Genomic DNA, 19,709 nt, shown 5'->3' on the forward strand with positions numbered 1-19,709 from the left:
CTGGCCTCTTCACCCAAGCCCCTTGATTAGGGAAATGTTCCCTTGCAAACACCATGGGGGATGCTCCCAAGCCTTGTCTAGGGGGGTAAAATGCGAGGTGTCCCAGGAAGGGAAGCAGGACATGGCTGAAGCCTTTGGGGCGTTCACCTCGTGGCTAAAACTAGGTGCGGAAAGGGACAGAAGGCCGAGTCCAGATACTGAGGCAGAAATTGGTTGGGTTACGATACCATTACCGTCGGGGTAGTCTAGGAGGTCGAGAGCAAGCAGTCCCAGGACACTACCTCCTACTCTCCCCAGAGGCAGGTCGATCTCGCGAGATCTCAGGAGTTGTGCGGGGCTATCCGTGCGTCCTGGGATGAGAAACACCCAGTTGCCAGAGGCCACTTCCTCTAGATGAATTGACGTGGGTTGTGGTTCATGCCACTTTTCAGGTAAATCCCAGTCCTGACGGACACCTCCCCACTCGGCCGCGCACCTCGCACCCCTGTCGCAGTCAGTGCTGCCAGGGTTCACCACAGGGACTCGTTTAGGTTTGGGCATTGTGCTCTGGCCCACCGGAAGAGCAGGGGCGGGACCGCCTGAGGCGCCGTGGGGCAGTGAACTGCGCATGTGCGGCCCTAGATGTTTAGCCCTGCAGGAGGTCAGGAGGCAGGGTCTGTGAGCGGGGTTCCTGGGGCTCCGAATCGACTTCTGCTGAACTCTGAGGTTGCAGCAACGGCAAACAGCCTAGTGCTGTGAACCAGTCTGCTACTCGGTGTCTAACCCAATTAATGACCTCACCCATTCCTCAAGCCCCTGTCCGAGATAGAATTAGCAACTTGTACTCCTTACAAAGACTACATGACAGACAAAAGCAAGGTGTTCTAACGACAAAAATTTGGATGGCCTTTGTCCTGAGTTCCTGGAAGGCAGCCTCTAAATCCTTGGATTTTCCAGAGTAATAGAAGTGTCTTTCATGCATATTTAATGAAGCCCCAGTAGAAACTACAGAGACAGTATCTTTATGTTACGCATCGAGGAGCTGAGATTGATGCGTCTTAACTCTACCAGGAAAGGACACCTCATGCTTTTGAGTCTCTTCGTTTGCCACGTTATGATTTTAATTGTAAGTGTGCCACTTTCCTGAGTTCTGAGTCATTCTAGCAAAGTCCCAAATTTGTAGCCAATTGGTCAGAAATCAGCATGGCTTGGGAAGCCCTGAGACTGAGTGGTGGCTGCGGTCTTGTGGAGGACTGTGCCCTTAACCTGTGAAGTTCGGCCAAAGTCTAGGTGGTTAGCATAAGGAGTCATTGCTCAAGGCTGTGTGGAAAATCCTGTATTGATCATTGCTTGACTGAAATTGATCTAAAGGATTCAGAACTGACCATCAATTGGCTTTGACAAGCAGCAATTCTCTGAGGGCTGTTGCTTCCATGTCCATGTTTCATTGTCCCACATAACCAGGTGATCTTACTTTAACACACCAGACTCAGGGCTTATTCATGATAATGATGAACCACCACAGCTGCAAGATCCTTACCAGAGGGGAATTTCTGCCCATTGGCTCTTTCAGATTTCCTCCCTTAATTTTTTTTTTTTTTTTTTTTTTTGCACCTTTGCTGTGTAAGAATCTAAGATTTTTTTCCTCATTAAAATAGAAGAACAGTAAGTATCTGGGTACACCTAACATTCTTTTGCAGTTCTTCAGACCTCTAACGAGCTGTAAATCTGGACACAGACTTTAAAAACACCAACTAAGTATGTTTATAAGATTAGAAGATGAAGTGTAGAATAGATCAGTGATTTAACGTAGAATATGAATTAAGCAAAGGAAAGGGGATAGAATCTTGGAATCAGGATTTATGTTACTCTTATAAAGAACTAAGTAGCAAATTTGGAGGCTATAAAAAACCTCATATTATCTAGTTCAAAACCTTCATTTTGGATGTTAAGTAGATTTATTGTGGTGATCACTTCACAATATATACAAATATCAAATCATTATGTAGTGCACCGAAAACTAATGTAATGTTATATGTCAGATATATCTCAATTTTTAAAATTTTTATCTTGTTGGTAAGGGAACTAAGGTTCAGAAAGATTACAGTGAAATGTCTTTCCCTGAATAACAAACTATGGTATCTTAAGACAGTATTTCCTTGGCATGTATTTTATTTTTAGAAATCATACTTTCTAAAATTCTTTTTTCCAAACCAGAAAATCCAAACCATCAATGAGTTATTCCCAACATAGTTTGAAAATGTCACCATTAATAGTAGAATGACCTTATGATAATGTCATGACTTAATGCAAGAATCTTCCAGCCTTTTGGAAAAAAAAAAAAGGTCCCAGTTTTTATTTCCATGGAAGCTATTCTCTTTCTAGAAGAGTAAGGAAATGAAAATCAGGTATCCTGGATTCTCTCTAGAGCTACAAAAAGTTTCTATGGCTTTTTTCCTGTATTATTCCCAGTTCTTCAGTTATAAAATTAGATGACATAAAACATGGCTTGTTTTCCTAATAGACGTATTTCTGAGAGAGGGTTTCAGTCACAATCTTAATCTAGTATGAGATTTTGATATTTAAAGAATCCTAATGTGAATCCTTTTGTAAAACCAAAAAGAAAGTTATTTGCTAATGTAAATAACCTCACCACAATTTTTCTGTTTCATAAATCCAGATTTCTATACATAGAAGTTTCTTTTAAATGAGGTTCCCCTGTATAATATATTCTACATTATTTATTCTGGGATGACATGTGAAAAAGGCAGATAAATGTGACAAAGTGGTTAGATAGCCTCAGAAAGAGTCACCTGATTCAGGTAGAACAGGAAAAAATACAAAGGCTTTATTTCCTTTATCCTGAACTTACTAGTTCAGGGTTGTTTTTCAAGATCCACTCAGAATGTGCAGCAGCAAATAGCTCACGAATGTTTAATACATGATCAAGTGCACCTCACAATTTCACCCAAACACCCAATGTATTATTCCAGTAGGCTGTGAGAGACAAGCATCAATCAACATTCAGGCTACCTCATCCTTTCTCAAGGTGAAAGAACTAAAACAACTGTATTATCTGTATGACAATCACTCCTGTTTTATTTGGAGCTGCGTTCACTCTGACCATCAGAGAAGCAATGACATAGTTTTACTGCTGTTCTTATTAAATATTATTACTGTGGTGCAAGCTTGACGGTCGAGAGAGGAGAAAAAGGAGGCAGCTTCATTGCCCAGAGGAGATCCAGTAATCAGATGGTCTGCAGCCTGAAGAGGACATCAATCTTCTGAATCCAATTCTCACTATACACGTTAGCAGTGACTGTATAGGCTCAGTATAAAATGTTGGCAATATTAAGGCAATTGCTAACCTAAAAAGTGTGTGTTTAAGAAAGAACAAAAGGGAGGGCTATAGATTCAGAACACTGTTAGGAATACTAATTGATATTTTTAAAAAACAGTACTGAAAAAATACACTGGACTGGCCATCGGATTTTTTTTTCCATTGTAGTCATTTGTCTTCTTTGACTTCTTAATGTTTTTTGTGGGGTTTTTTTAATGGCAGTCTAGCATCCAACCTACCCCTTTCCTGGCTTTAAGGAATATCTACCTCCTTGAGCATAGGCTTAGAGGGTTCCCACAGGCTCCCACAGAGGAAGCTACAGAGACTCAATCCTTTCTCTCCCCATTCCTTAGTAGGCAGTGCTGGCACACAATCAAGGCTCAGCCTGTCAGATGCTTTCACTCACTTGAATTTTGAGCAAATGAAGCAAAGATAAAGGGTTGGTTAAATGTACTCACAGCAGCAGTTTGACCACACAGAGGCATGACCAGATTCTCTTGTTTCTTGACTCTCTCATTCTTGTTCATTTTCCAAACATGACCTCCCAACCACCACTGCCCTTATTTGCTTTAGAGTCAGAGTTGTTTTCAGTTTCTTATAACCGAAAGCATCAACTGATACCCATCATTGTGAAATTTCCGTAAATGTGAGCCTGAGGCCCAGAATTGGAGACATCCTAAGAGAAAAAAATATTCTTTCCAAAAAACTCATTATTATTTAAGGTTCCTATTTTATATCTTATTATTCATATCTCTGATGTGAAGAGGCATATGGAAAATGAACACTTTCTCTTGCACTTTTAGTATTGCCACCATATGTGTGAGACCTTATTCTTTTGTTACGACAGAAAGCCTACGTCATTACCACCAGTCTCTAGGAAGTATACAAAAACTGTAAGTGCCAATGGCCCTTTAAGAACTCATTTTCAAGGTGCATCTGCAAAGACCACTGAAGAGGTTCAACTCTACAAGGCTATAGACTATTAAGTAAAGTCCCCTTGCCGGGGGCATGGAGCATCCTGACTAGGAACATAGGACCTGGAGTCAGCCAGACCTGAGTATGCCACCCAGCTGAGTTACCTCTGCAAGTCGCTTAAATCTAGTATTGTCATCTGTGGGTAATAACACCCACTTTGTAGGGCTGTCTGAGATAAAATAGTACATGTGTTATGGACTGCATGTTTGTGTCTCAAAAGAATCCAAATGTTGAAATCCTAATTCCCAGTGTGGTGACATTAGGATCTGGGGCCTTTGGGAGGTAATTAAGTTTAGATGAGGTCATGACAGTGGAACCCCCATGATGATATTACCTTTTAAAGTTATGAGGACACTTATAAGAAGAGAAAGAGACTAGAACTCGCTCTCTCTGTCATGTGAGGATACAGGAAGAGGATCCTCACCAGACACAGACTCTGCTGACACCCTGATCTTGAACCTCCCAGCTTCCAGAACCATGAAAAATAAACTTCTATTTAAGCCACCCAGTCTATGGTATCTTGTTATAGCAACCTGAATTGACTAAGAAACAATATAAAGCTTTTTGCATAGTCCTTAGCATATAGTAAATGTTCAAAAAAATAAGAAAAATGTATAAATAAAAATATAGGTAAATAAAAATAAATAGGTGAAGCCACTGACTAGGCAAGTCTGGATTTCAGTGAAGTTCAGAAAATATCTCACTTACACCACTAATCTCATTCCACAAGGAAAACAGCTGGGAAGATGAACTAGGAGGGACACACTTTTTAAATATACTTATTCTCAGTTTTTATTTTGAAGAAGTGGAAGCAACAGCTGCCACCATCCCCATGACAGGCCAGGCAGTTGACAAGTATTGGTGGAGCCTGCACAAGGCCCTGTCACGGGAACAGTGACTCTCCAGCCGGTTTCATGTGGGAAATCAGGAGGACAGATTTTCTTAGGCAATGTTCTCATTCATTCTAGTTTCTGCTTGGCCAGAAAGAGTACATAAGCTGTTTGTCTCAAATGAACGCTCCAGTAGATAAAACACCAAAAGGGGTTTTGGGAAACATAACAAAATAAGAATTGCCATGCTGGCTTAGACCAACTGTCTGAAAACAGTACCAAGAGACATTTTGTAGGAAGGAATTGCAACTTCCTCCATAATCATGGCTTCACAAGCTTGGAAGCAACTCCTAAATGTCCTTAAGTTCCTACTAATGCTCTGTCATGCACAACTTTACTTAAACCCTCCTTGAGTTTTATTAGCATTTTCAGCTAAAGCTGTATGTGTATGAGGCAATGAGGTTATTTATTTAATCAACTTTCATTCCTATGTTTTGCTCCTCTTGACTGACTGCAGCCTTGATTCACTGTGCAACCTGAAGCATGTCCCCAAGCTGATTCTGTCTTCATATCTCCATCTATGAAATGGAAAAATAATAGTGGCCCCTTATTGAGGTCACAAAGAAAAGGAATCCTGGAGCTACCTTTTTCTCTGCTATGAACTCCATGAAGAAAGAAAGGGGCCTCAAACCAGACACTTGAGTTCCATTTTCTGTGCTAATTCCTATCAATCCCATAAGAATCAAATAGTAGAATAATGGAAGAGAGAAATATAAGAGAAAGGGAATAGACAAAGTCTTGGGATCAGGTTAAATTGTAAGCCATCACAAAAATGTTGTATAAGCCACAACAAAAATGTGTGTGCCCATCCACAATTCAAAGCTATTAGAAGTAGATTGCTTACCTGGATTATAATACTATAGAATCTTATATGACTTGTACAGAATGGTCACTTAAAAATGTTTGGTGACAGTAAGAACAAAATGGCATTTTTTTTCCCCTTCAAGCTAAGGAAAACCCCAAGACAAGTAGTGCTGAATTATCAAAGTAGGAAAAATAAGTAATAGATGATTTATATACCTAAATCACCCAGATCGCATTGGAATTTGACAAGAAATTTTTATTGTCATATATCAAATTGGCTCCAGACATGAGTTACTTTAATCACTGTTTTATGTCAGATAGGAGTAATAATTACAGTGAAGATTTGGAGAGAAGAGTTGATATTTTCTATTCAGGAGGAGGAACTATGGTAAAGTATAATTATGAAGAAGTTAACATGCTAGGCAGGAAAGAGTGAGCGATTAAATGACACAGTGCTTTCTCCCTTATTAAAAGCAAAAGAAATTTTTAGTAAAGTAACATAGTCACTTCCAGAAAGCCAAAATGAGTCCAGTGTGAAACATTTGTATGTAACTAAGTCATCTTAGTTTCTTTGGAATTGAATTTTAGAATTTATTGAGAAAATAATAATTAAAAGTAAATACCCTCTAAATAATTTATTACAATCTTATGATGCTCACATTTGTTAACTATGTAAAGAGGCAAAATTTCACTGCTAAAAGAGCATATATTATAGCTAAGGTAGTTCTATTTGTTATAATGCTGAAAAATGTTTTTAATTAAATGATATTAATATAAGTGCAAATAGAATTCTTTGGGGCCACTTCCTCTTATAAAGAGGTTTTAAATATTAAATGAAGGAAAATGCAAGCTACCTTAGTTTGTCCATCTTAAAGATGAAAGTTGTATGACCTTGTATCGAGGGAATGCAGTGTAGATTAATTAGCTAATTAGATATTTGTTGTATCCAGTATTATGAAAGGCAAAGTATGCCTGTGGCCCTGGTTCAAGCCAACCCTTTTTCTGAAACACCAAGGCATTTAAGTTGACAAAAGGGACTGTCACCAGATTGGGGCAGACTAACAAACCATAATTAAAGGTGTGGTTAGCGCCTGGAAAATCAGGGCAATTTGCCCCTCGCTAGTTTTGTGGCCTTGTCAAGTTACATGACCCCTTGTAACTCACTTTCCTAATCAGTAAAATGAATGGGGTTGAGCTTTAAGGAGTTTTTCAGGATTAAAATTCTATGGCCTACAATTTTTATACATAAGAAAAGCAAACAAATCATTCTCCACATCAGAGAAAGGTGCTGATTTGTTGTGGGGGATGGAACCACATCATGCATCATTCCATGCAGGTCCAAGGACCAGTCAAGCGTCCAGAAGTCCTCCTGCCTCCCACCACTCAAGCTTCCTCTTGCCCAGCCACCAGTAGACCCAGGAAGCCCAGGAAAATCCTCACAGTGTGAAAACCTAGTGACAAATTCAGTAGATCTCCAGGAAAGCAGGTATGTTTATGCCCCTCCTCATCAGTTTCTTCTTGACCTCCGTAACTCTCTTGCCAATCTGTTTTACTAATAGCTGAGTTGTCCCTTTGGCTTAGAACACTCAAAATGCTGCCTCCTCTCTTTACTCACACAAACAACAGGTTAGGTTATTCTCATTCTTCCACTCATTGTTAATTCATTTATTTGCTGGTCTAGCATTTATTAAGCAACTACTATGGCCTTGATCATTTATTTGCTGGTCTAGCATTTATTAAGCAACTACTAGGCCTTGATCTCCTTTGACTAGAATGTTGTGTACTGTGAAGCCAGTGTGTTGGTTTGTGGTGGCTAGCAGCATCTTCCATGGAATCAGACTGCCTGAGTTCAAATCCCAACTCTCCCACTTACTGTGTTATCTTGAACAAGTGTCTTAATTTCTCTAAGCCTCAGCGTTCTCATTTGTAAAATGTGGTTAATAATAGGAACCACCTCATAAAGATTAGTGGATGGTTAAATAAGTCAATCTGTGTTTAGTGCCTCGAAAAGCACTTGATAAGACCTGAAAAGCACTAGATAAATGTTAGTTCTTATTACTATCCCCAAACTATCTGAATTAGTCTGAGATCAGCAGCCCCATGGCTGAGCTACTGATGACATTTGACACAGTGCCTTCTATATAAAACATGATATTTCATGGCTGTGGAGTTGTTTGTCCACTTCAAAGGGCCATTGGGAATGGATTTGAGGAGTATTTGTCACTGACAAGGATTAGTGAAGCAAGCAGAGTTGCTACCTCAGAGAGCTCAGGGCAATGACAGCCACTTTGTCCAAGCCTGACAATAACCAAAGGATGGCAATAACCCAAAGAAAAGAACCAGATGAGGAAGTATTGCCAGGAAAACCCCGAATGACTTGAAGATTTGCTCTAGCCATGCCTTTTTGAAGGTACATATGTCCATGTTGCATATTTATTATAAAGGTAGTGGTAGTGATTATAATTGTTGTAGTAACAGTAGTAGTAATAGCAATAATGGGAGTATTCGAAATAATAGTGATGGTATCAGAGGTAGTCAATAGTAATAGTAGTAAGAGTAACTGTGATAGTAATAATAGCAACAGAAGAGTAGTAATCATAGTGGTGGCAGTAGCAGTGGTATAGTAGTAATCATGGCAGTGGTAATTGCAGTAATAAAGCAGTAGTAAGAGCAACGATTTAATAGTAATGGTAGCAGTGGTGGTGATAGTAACAGCAATAGTAGGAGTGATACTGTAGTAGTGACGGTAGCAGTGGTGGTGGTGGTGGTAACAGAGCAGAAGTGGGGGCAACGGCGGAGTAGTAATGGATGCAATGGTGATAATCATAGCCGCAGGAGTAGTTGCAGTGCTGGGTGCAGCAAAGTAACAGTTACACTTTTTTATAGCACTGTTCAGAGCACTTTACATTTATTAAGTCAATTCACACAACTACCGTATGAATCAGGGATTATTATAAATGTCTGTTTTACAATAGTGCCTATAACATTTTGAATTATTTCAGTTCTAACTGATACCAAACTTGGTTATGCTAGTTCCAGCAACATCTCATTAAGACTGTGGTCCTCTCAGGGTGCCTGGGTGGCTCTGTCAGTTGGGTGTCTGGCTCTTGGTTTTGGCCCAGGTCGTGGTCTCACTGTTTTGTGGGTTCAAGCCCCATGTCACGCTCTATGCTGACAGCATGGAGCCTGCTTAGGGTTCTCTTTCTCCCTCTCTGTCTCTGCCCCTCCCCTGCTCATGCTCTAAACCTCTCCTCTCCTCTTCTCTCTCTCTCTCTCTCTCTGTCTCTCTCAAAATAAATAAACATTTTAAAAAGACTGTGGTTGTCTCATCTCAAATCCTCCAGATCCCACTCACTGAAGCCCCCCTACCACTCACGTAACCTGAAGCCCCAGAGCTTCTGCCTGCTTGTAGTTGCTTCTAGTGGGAAAGACATTCATTATGCAGTGTGCTTGCTTGATTTCAATAGAGGGTATCACTCTTGGCTAGAAAAAAGTGGGGGAAAAGTTTCACCTTCTGATGATGGGTATGTTGTAACGTGGTTGGCTAGAACGGCAGAGGGAAAAGAGGAGTCCCTAACCTCCCCCTTGGTTGAGGCAGAGTCATCACACTTCCTCAATGCCTGAAAGAAGCCTGTCGTCAACCTTCTGTCATAACCTGCCTCCACATGTGACTCACTCTTTCCCTTTGATAAATCAGGATGTCTCTAAAACGGCCATTTCAAGTAGTGGTTAGGAGTCAGATAAACTGGTGTGTAATGTCAGCTCTCTCCCTAACTGCATGGCTTTCAGAGACTCAGCTTCCTCCACTGTAAAATGAGGATAATTATTAGCTCCTAGAGCTGTTATAAGAAGCAAAAGAGAAGACACATCAAGAGCCTGATCCAGAATGTGGCACATATTAAGCCTCAGTAACTATTACCCATTACTATTACTGTGATTACTGCCATTATTCTTTTCCTTCAATTCATTAAATCTGTTATTGTTGTGAATAAATATCCAAGAAATTCCTGCCCCAAAAAAACTTCTTTGTGTTATTCATAACTCAGAAAATGAAATTTCAGATCTGTAGTGTCAGGGAATCATCCAGATCTCCATTCCTCAAAGACGCTGTATTAGTCTCCCATTGCTGCTGTAACAAATGACCACAAACTTAAAGGCTTAAAACAACACAAAGGTATTATCTTACAGTTCTGAAAGAAGTCTAAAGTGGGCTGTCAGGAGACTCTAAGGGAGAAAGTGCTTCTCGCTCTTGGCTTATGGCCTCCCATCATTCCACTCTCTGCTTCCATTATCACATCTTCTTCTTTGACTCTTCAGCCTTTCTCTTTCCTTTACAAAGACCTTTATGATTATATTGGCCCCATCCAGAAAATAAGGGTAATCTTGCCATCTCAAGATCCTTAATCATCTGCAAAGTCTCTCTTGCCACATATGGTAACTTATTCACAGTTTCCAGGGGTTAGAACATGAACATTTGGGGGACCATTATTCTGCCCAACACAGATGCCCTGAAGAACTAGCCATTGAAAAAGCTGAGTTGGGGTACCTGGGTGGCTCAATCAGTCAAGCATCCAAGTCTTGGTTTCAGCTCAGATCAGGATCTCATGGTTTGTAAAATGGAGCCCCATGTCAGGCTCCATGCTGACAGCACAGAGCCTGTTTGGGATTCTCTTTCTCTCTCTCTCTCTCTCTATCTCTCTCTCTCTCTCTCTCTCTCTCTCTCTCTCTCTCTGCCCCTCCCCCACTCACATTCTCTCTGTCTCTGTCTCTGTCTGTCTCTCTCTCTCTCAATAAATAAACTTTAAAAAAAAATAAGAAAACAACTGAGTTGTCTCCACTGAGTTCCCCATTCCTTATTCAGTCTTTAAACATTCATTTCTGATCTTCTGCCCTCCCCTGATCCTCAGTACATTACCCAACTTCTTTGAGAGTCAGTTTCCACATGTGTCCAACAGGAATGGCCGCACCGAATGTATCTGAGCGTTTGGGGTACAACCAATGTACTTGGGTTGTAAAATAATTAGCAAATTTTAGAATAAAGTGTCACATAAAAACAAAAGTAACAATTTAACTGTCTCACAAGTCAGTTAATAGACTCAAACTGCTTTAAGATCTTTGGATAAAAGGCATTCTTCCAATGCTAAGTATATGTTGGTGTTTTGCCTTTGTCCTCACTTTCAGCCATATATCAAAAGCACACTTCAGTGTATTTTTCCTATTTCAGATAAACTATCTAATTTTCTGCACCTGTGGTTTTCCTGAATGTCTCCTCCCCTCAAGCCTTCCACTGGCAGAAGTGTAGCTCATTTTCTTCACTGGGTGTCCTGTGGGTGGCTAGATATGGCTTCTTTCACTAGCCTTTTTTCTCCCTTTGTTCTCAAGCTACAGCTTTTGCTTTCTCTGACTTGGCTTTTGCTGTGTAGTTATGAGTTTGCCACCTCTCTTTTGAGCCTCATCAAGGGCTTCTCTGGCCTGATATGCAGGTTTCTTTCTAGTTTGACTGTCTCCAAGGGAAATGGAGTCGATATGGTTGTTCACCTGCTGAGTTAAGAGTTTGCCCTCATACACGCACCATGTTATTTTATCCTAGTTACAGGGAGCATACAGCGATTCACTTCCATGGACTCTCACATGAAAATGAAGAAGCCACTGTGTGTCCTTCACAATCCCTCATGCATTGCCTTTGCTTCCTGTAGGGCAGGGATATATACCAGCTACACCCAGGAACGAGGTACAGATGACTCTACTTTTTGAAGTTGACCTTCCCAGAAACCAGGACCTGCAGAGAAGCAGACCTCTATTTGCTTTTTAAAAAAAGAAACCAAAAGTTGCATCACATTTTTTAACATCTAAAAAAACATGACTGCATTTAGAATAATGTGATGCTCCCCTTTATGTCTTTCTCAGGAAAAATAGTTATGTGGATGTATCAGCCCCCATTCAGATATTTAAGAGAGAAGAGATTTAATATAGGAAAATTGTGACAAAGGTGTTGCAAATGCTGGCTAAGGGAAGGGAGGCATTATCTAGAGGTCAGCAACTGCAGGAAGTTGCCATGGCCCCTATAGCTGGAGGAGCAAAGGGGTGAGTATGGTTCTATCCACAGTTTACCAGTACACAGTTGCTGCCCGTATTGGAAATGATGGATCTGCCCTTGTATTAGTTACCTATTGCTATTATATAACAAATTATCTCAAAATGTAATGAAACAATAAACATTTACTACCTCCCACCCCAACTCCTCTTTCAGAATCCCTTCTGGTCCCCCTCATTTAATCAGCTGATGCCCCACTCACCACTCTTCACTGGAACCTCTCACCTAGACTTGCTTTCTCAAACTGCACTCCAAGTTCCCACCCTTCCCTGTCTCTTTGCCTTTTCCCTTCCTCAGAGCTTAGCTATCCTATGTTTCCCTCCTTTGTCTCCTCAGGGCTCTTTCTTTATCAATTAGCACTGGATGATAATGGGAAGCTTTGAGATTTATTCAATTCAACAAAATCTATTATACGAATGCTATGTTTCAGGCATTATGCTAGGGGCTAGGGATGCAAAGACAAAAAAGAAATAGTTCCTGCCCTTGGAGAGTATGCAGTTATTCCAGGGACACAGATGTCTATAAAACAAAGTGATAAGTGCTATAATACAGGTACATTCTGGCAGATTGATTGACAAACCATACAGATCTGTCCTCAATTGGCTTCAGGTTATCTGCATCCTTGGTTCTTGCTAGGGAAAAAAAAAATGCAACCTTGAATTCACAGTCATATAATCCTTATCAAATAAACTTACAATAAATAATTTATGGAGGTTTACCTAAAAGACAAACAGCCCATCTATTACTTTAGATATCCTAAATTTTACCTTCATGTACACAGAAACATAATTCAATTTTTTTTTAAATCTATAAAAAACTTAACACAATCCATGGCCTTGTTTTCATACCTCAGTAGAACTGCTTTTACCCAACTATACGTTGGTGTCTCCTCATCTGCCTAGATCAAGCAACATTTTAAAAACTGCTGAATGAAATTAAATAAGTATCCAATGTAGGAATGTTGAGAGATTCCTCCCCGACATCCCTGTGTTCATTTTCCAAGGTCCGTATGGAGTTTTTCTCACATCTCAGATTCAGGAAGAGCCTCCTCAGAACAGCTCATTTGTTTTTGTCTTATGGATACAGCAGAGTCTTATAATTCATTGTGTCTCCATTTTTGCTGTAGCTGCTGGAAGCTTAGGAGCAAATGTGTAGTCCTCCTCTACCAACCATACGAGAGCAGGTGGTAGGCATTTGTTTTGCTGCCCTTATTTCCCCTTGATCCCAAATCCTCCTTTATCCTTCTGTAGGTATGTTGGTAAGATTTCTCAAACTCTTTATAGAATGAGGAGGTTTATGTTGATTACAAACAAATTGTGCAGGCGTATATGTGGTGTTGTTCTTCTTGGGAGGAAGGATCAAGAAAATCATAGAAAGAAATGATATTTGATCTGACTCTTGGAAAATCATAAAATTTATCCAGTCTGAGAAGATCTCTCCAAGTCAGGAGAATAATATAAGCAAAGACTTAGAGGCATAAAAATGCACATGGGTTTATGAGACCAGATCCAGAGGAAGGGAGGATATAACACTTACATGTTTATTTTCCTATTTGTGCACTATCCTTCCCAGTTAAAAGGAATAGTTAAACTATTAGAATGGATTTTTACACTAATGAGCCCTTAAGGAGTGACTCTAATAATAGCCCTTTCTATCAGAAGAAATAAGTAATTTTTTATCAAGTAAGCATTCTCTGTTTATTCAATTTATAGGGGCTTCCCACTCTATCTGCAGGTTGGCTAACCTAGTGCTAGGCCACCAAGAATAACAATAGCTGTCCCAGGCCTCTCTCAGTGCGTATAGCCAGGGTAAAACCAGAGAGCCCATCCCCCAAAGCCCAGTTCATGGTCCTCTGCTCCTGCGAAGCTATCTCCTGGCCTAGTCAGGCCTTCTGTGAGGGCAAAAAGAGCAATGGGTGGGTATGAGCAGATCTTACATGTGGGGGATTTGCTCCTGCAAGATTTTAAGCAAGATACTTCCCTCTTGCTAGTCCTCATTTTCTATTACAATGTGGATGTCTGAAGTCTGATGTTTTTACTGACCTCATTATTCTATAATTACACTGCCTGTCTTGACCATATGTGATATTCATTGATTTTTCCAACCTACACACCATCTATATACATCACCATAGACTCCCAGTAGCTAGAGATGACTTTAAAAATGAGTCATTCACCATGCTTCAGGCGGGAAATTAAGACTTGTAATGTTGAGATATGAATAATTTGAGGTACCTTTTATTACTTTGATTTCTTTTTTCTGATAAATATTATAATTATTTAAGCAGCTGAAAACGTCATGTTAAAATGTCAATAAATACAGTAACAAATCTAGCTCTTAAGTGAGTCCCCACCAAGGCATCAGGCAAACAGCAATTTGCTGGAATCACACATGAAAAACATCAGGCTATTTGAGGATTTGGGGTGATTTCCAGTCTGAAAATTGGCCTATTTGAGAAGAAAGAACCATCTCCAGGAAGGAATTAACAAAGCAATGGCTTTTGTTGTTGGTTAGGTAAATTTCAAGGTTTTTAAGTGTTGCTTTTTATAAATACCAAAGGGGAAAATTGGGTAACCCGGATTGTGGCTTTACTATTTAGCTTTTACAGAGGGTTTAGGCCAGCCTGGGGCTCTAAGTGAGGGAAAGCTGAGTGCAAGCACTCCACTAGCCTGGAAAGGCATTGGCAGCAAAAGGGATCTGCAGGTAACTAAATGCCCTCCATGCACCAGCAAGAAGCAGTGAGGCAAAATGGATGTCCTTGAGTACAAATGTAAAGAAACCCTACCATGAGAGCTCTAGCCTTGAGTTGCCCACATATACATTACTCTTACTAATCCCACCTCAGACCTAGCCCTGACTCCCCCCCCCCCACCACCACCACACATTTACCCAGGCACCTCGAATCATCACCTGTGCCCACGACATTGTGCTGAGCACTCAATAAATTGTCTCCAGATGGCCTTCAGACTTTGTCTTCCTTTACAGATTTGCATGTGCAAGTTGCCTCTTTGTAGGTTATCCTATATGCCTGAGATCCATGTAGTTTTCACTGGACAAATAGCTGTGCATAGCTGCTGTCTAGATTCTCCCAAGGTGTCTTAGGCTAAGACTGTGAATACTTAGAATATTTATTTTTATAACCCTTATGTGACAGAAGTATCAAGGAAACTAGGTTCATAAACTATGGATGGAAGTATAAATTATTATAATCTCAGTATAGGGCAATTAGGTAATAACCATTGAAATCTTAAATACATATATACTTTGACCCTTCATTTTCTTATGCAAGAATTTATCCTTCAAAAAAACTATATTAGGCGTAAACAAAAATGACTTGCTAGGATATTGATGGCAATATCATCATAACAAAAACAATATACCATAGATGACAACCAATATTTGGAGAACTCCAAATGTCCAAGAGTCTATGTAGTTACAAAAAATTACAACCAATATTACAAAAAGTTACAAAATTACAAAAAGTTACAACCAATATTTGGAGAACTCCAAATGTCCAAGAGTTTATGTAGTTACAAAAAATGCATGAGTTGGATCTCTCCCAAAAAAAGGTCCAAAATTGGCTACGTGAAAAAGAGGCTTGACTGCCACACAACATCCTATTATTTCTCTGTCACAAAGTAAGCAAGTTCACCCCCATGGCCCAGAACTCTTTACACAATCAAAGAAGCCCACCTTCAGGCAGCATGCCAAGACAGTACAGGTAATATCTGGTTATTTGATAAGGATTAAAGGCAAAATAAAACTCCAGGCAAGTATCTGTCTCTTGGTGTTCTAAAATTTCCATCTCATTGTGCTGAAAATATACCAAAGTATGATCTTGCCCAGAGAGAAGAGAATGCCTATGTTTGACAGGCCCTATTTTCATAATTTAAAAAAAAAAGTTAAACTTCAATTCAAGGAAATAAAGTATACAGGAATTTCTTATTAATTTGTTAAAGTATACAACAAAATACTAATTACCAACAGTTTGCCAACACATTTAAGTAAATATAAATTTAAAACAACCAACTCTCATAAAACTTCAATTCTCTTCTCTCATTGCTTAATATAATCTCTTTCCCCCCCTGCTTTAAGAAAAAGCTTTAACTTTCCTTCACTGAAGTTCAGGTATCAAATAGCTTGTCCACAGTTCCCAGGATGCTAGCTTAGGGCAGCAGCTATCAGATTCCATTGATTTGCTGCTAGCAAATTGGAAGATTTAATGGTGTGACTTCCATATGTTGCTGGTTGGTGATCAGGTCTCACTGGGGTCTCTCCAAATGGGAAAAGAATTGCTTCCTGCTAATCTCAGGCAGCCGCATTGCATCCACATCCATTTGCTCACTGATCTTAAACAGAAAGAATACAGAGAAAGATTATGTTTCATTCTCCCACTGCGTCTACATAAAACTCAATTGCCGTCCCTTTCTGATCAGCAAGATGTTACCTTGGCAACTACTTTGTAGAGCTCTTATTCCTCCCTCCCCTGAAGCTCATCATTTATGTAAAAGTTATTTTGCCTCCTAATGACTAAGACAAGATCAGCCAGCCTGACTGGTTCCCTGGTTCCTCCAGACAAAGGTTATAAAACTGGTAGCCTAGGGGCCACATCCAACACTTAGGCATGTTTGACCACACAAAGGTTTTGGGGTTTGGGCTTTTTTCTTTTTTCTTTCTTTTTTTTTTTTTTTTTAAATGTAAGCTAACATGTATAAGCCAGAAGGTTTGACATGGAAATCCAATATTCCAGTTGTCTTTAAAAATATTTAGACCTGAAAACACTGGGCCCACATTCTCAACAATCAGCTGTAGCTGAATACTGGCTGCTGCCCTGTACTCAGACTTCTTCCTTTGATAAGATTACCTGATAGGCATTTAGCTTGTGACCCCTGTTTGAAGATATATACTCTTCTAAAAATAAAAATATTCAGGGGCGCGTGGGTGTCTCCATAGGTGAAGCATCCGACCTCAACTCAGGTTATGATCTCACAGTTCCTGAGTTCAAGCCCCACATAGGGCTCCATGCTGACAGTGCTGAGCCTGCTGGGGATTCTCTCTCTCTCTCCCTCTCTCTGTCCCTCCCCCACTATCTCAAATGAACTTTAAAAAAATCTAAAAAAATCTTTTGTAATGAAAATATTCAGAATGTATGAAAGTTGTTTCTAAGCAAAGATGTTTCTTTCTCAAAATTCAAAGGAAATTCAAACTCACCAAACATCTTCACAACTGCACCAGGTTTTCTAACATTATTCTTAACTTTTTGCCACCATTCCTAATTAAAGCCAGCAATTTAAGAAACTTTGAGGGATACTTTGAGGGTTTGAACAAGAAAAGGCAACGTTGAGGAGAAAAACAACTCATGTCTGCTGATCAGTTAGAGTGGCAGTGAAGTTGATAAAGAAGGCAATGGCCTTCAAACTTAAATATGCATTAGAATCACCTGGAGAGCTTGTGAAAACAGATTTCTGGATCTGAGTTTCTGATTCAGTAGGTCTAGGGAATTTGCATTTCTTTTTTTTTTTTTTAAAGTTTATTTATTTATTTTGAGAGAGCACAAGCAAGGGAGGGACAGAGAGAGAATCCCAAGCAGGCTCCACACTGTCAGCACAGAGCCTGATGCAGGGCTCAATCTGCTGAGATCAAGAGTCAGATGCTTGACTGACTGAGGCACCCAGGTGTCCCAGAATATACATTTCTAACAAGCCCCAATGATGCTGATGCTCTTTGTCTGGCATCCATACTTTGAGTATCATCAATTTCGCACTGTGTCAAATATATCTGTAAATGTATACTGGCCAAATACCATAGAAGTTTATTTTTCTTTCACAAAACAATCAACAGCAAGTTTATTTCATTCAGTGAGTGTGGGACCCAAGATGTTTTGAGCTGAAATCTCTACTAACCACTAGGAGCATATACAGGTGGAAGAGAGAAAAGGTGTCCAGAAATCAGACCATTTTTTTCTTCTTTTTTAGTTCAAGCATAATTAACAGTGTTATATTACTTTCAGATATATAATATAATGATTCAATAATTCTATAAATTACTCATTACTCATCACAGTAGATCTATTCTTATCCTCTTCACCTATTTCACCCATCCCCCTATCCACTTCCCCTCTTGCAACCACCAGTTTGTTCTCTATAGTTAAGAGTCTAATTTTTTGGTTTGTCTCTTTGTTTAATTTGCTTGTTTTGTTTCTTAAATTCCACATATGAGTGAAATCATGTGATATTTTTCTTTGTCTTACAGACTTATTTCACTTAGCATTATACCATCCAGATCCATCTTTTTATGATTCAGTAATATTCCATATTATTTATATATGTCACTTCTTCCTTATCCATTCCCTCTATCAATGACACAAGCTGCTTCCATAGTTTGGCTATTATAAATAATGCTGCAATGAACATAGGGGTGCACATATCCCTTCAAATTAGTGTTTTTGTATTCCAATAGTATGATTACTGGACTATATGGTAATTCTATTTTTAACTTTTTGAGGAATATCTATACTGTTTTCCACAGTGGCTGCACCAGTTTGCATTCCCATCAATAGTGCATGAGTGTTCCCCTTTCTCCACATCCTCACCAACACTTGTTGTTTCTTGTGTTTTTTATTTTAGCAGTTCTGATAGGTGTGAGGTGATATCTCACTGTGGTTTTGATTTGCATTTCCCTGATGATAAGTGATGTTGGGCATCATATCTGTTAGCCATCTGTATGTCTTCTTTAGAAAAATGTCTATTCATATCTTCTGCCATTTTTAATTGGATTATTTGGTTTTTGGTGTTGTACAAATTGTACAAAATGGAAGGGAGAACACAAGTTTTTGTGTACATCTGCACCTCAGCAGCTATGAATATGGCTCACTCTTCCTCTGCTAACTTCCTTCCCAATTACCAGAAGGCTTTTCTCCCTTCTTATTGCTCATCCACATCTCAGCCCCCTTCTGGTTATATTTTACCTCCACTAGAATTCCCAGCAAAAAAATTTCTAGTCTTTTATCTTGACAAGTAACTAAAGTAACTTTCCCAAAAGAGTCTGTTTCCTTGAAGATATTTATTTGATAATTATAAGTTTAAGAACAAGATTCGTTCTTCTCCAGTTAATCAGAAGGAAAATATAAGCTGTTTGCATGATGAAAGTTTTTGATTAAAGACTTACTAGAATCAAGTACCACGTCAAATTATGTTTCCAAAAAATAAATAGACAAAGGAAATAAGTAATGAAAAGTGCCTAAAATAATTAATATTGTGACATTATAACCTAACTACTCTCCCTGTAGTAAATTAATACTTTCTAAAGTCATCTCTAGCTCCTGGGATCTAAAGTGAGTTATAGAAGTTGATCTGTGAGCTTCTAAAATCAATCAGAACTAACAATGTGAAAATAAAATAAAGTGTGGCTCATTTACCATTGCAAGTAGCATAAAACTGAGTCTGAACTAGCTTAAGCAAAAAGGGAATTTATTGTTTCACTTAGGATGAAAAGTCTAAAGGGATATTTAGCTTCAGCCATGGCTGAATCCTGAGCTCAACAAATGTCATCAGGACTGTTTTTCTCCATCTCTGAGCTTCATGTTGGAACAGAATGGCTACACTGGTTCTAACCCTTACACCCTCTT

General features: G+C 39.4%; 1 long non-coding RNA gene across 2 annotated transcripts in view; it reads left to right on the forward strand.

Moving 5' to 3' along the window:
- Nucleotides 1–321: 321 nt before the first annotated feature.
- Nucleotides 322–19,709, forward strand: part of LOC123385064 — a 31,622-nt gene continuing 12,234 nt past the window's right edge. For both annotated transcript variants that reach the window (XR_006597080.1, XR_006597081.1), the window contains exons 1-2: nucleotides 322–431; nucleotides 7,325–7,474. This is a non-coding gene — a long non-coding RNA (uncharacterized LOC123385064). The remainder of the gene's footprint in view (nucleotides 432–7,324; nucleotides 7,475–19,709) is intronic.

The sequence above is a fragment of the Felis catus genome, chromosome B1, assembly GCF_018350175.1.
Source record: "Felis catus isolate Fca126 chromosome B1, F.catus_Fca126_mat1.0, whole genome shotgun sequence".
In the NCBI taxonomy this organism is placed as follows: domain Eukaryota; kingdom Metazoa; phylum Chordata; class Mammalia; order Carnivora; family Felidae; genus Felis; species Felis catus.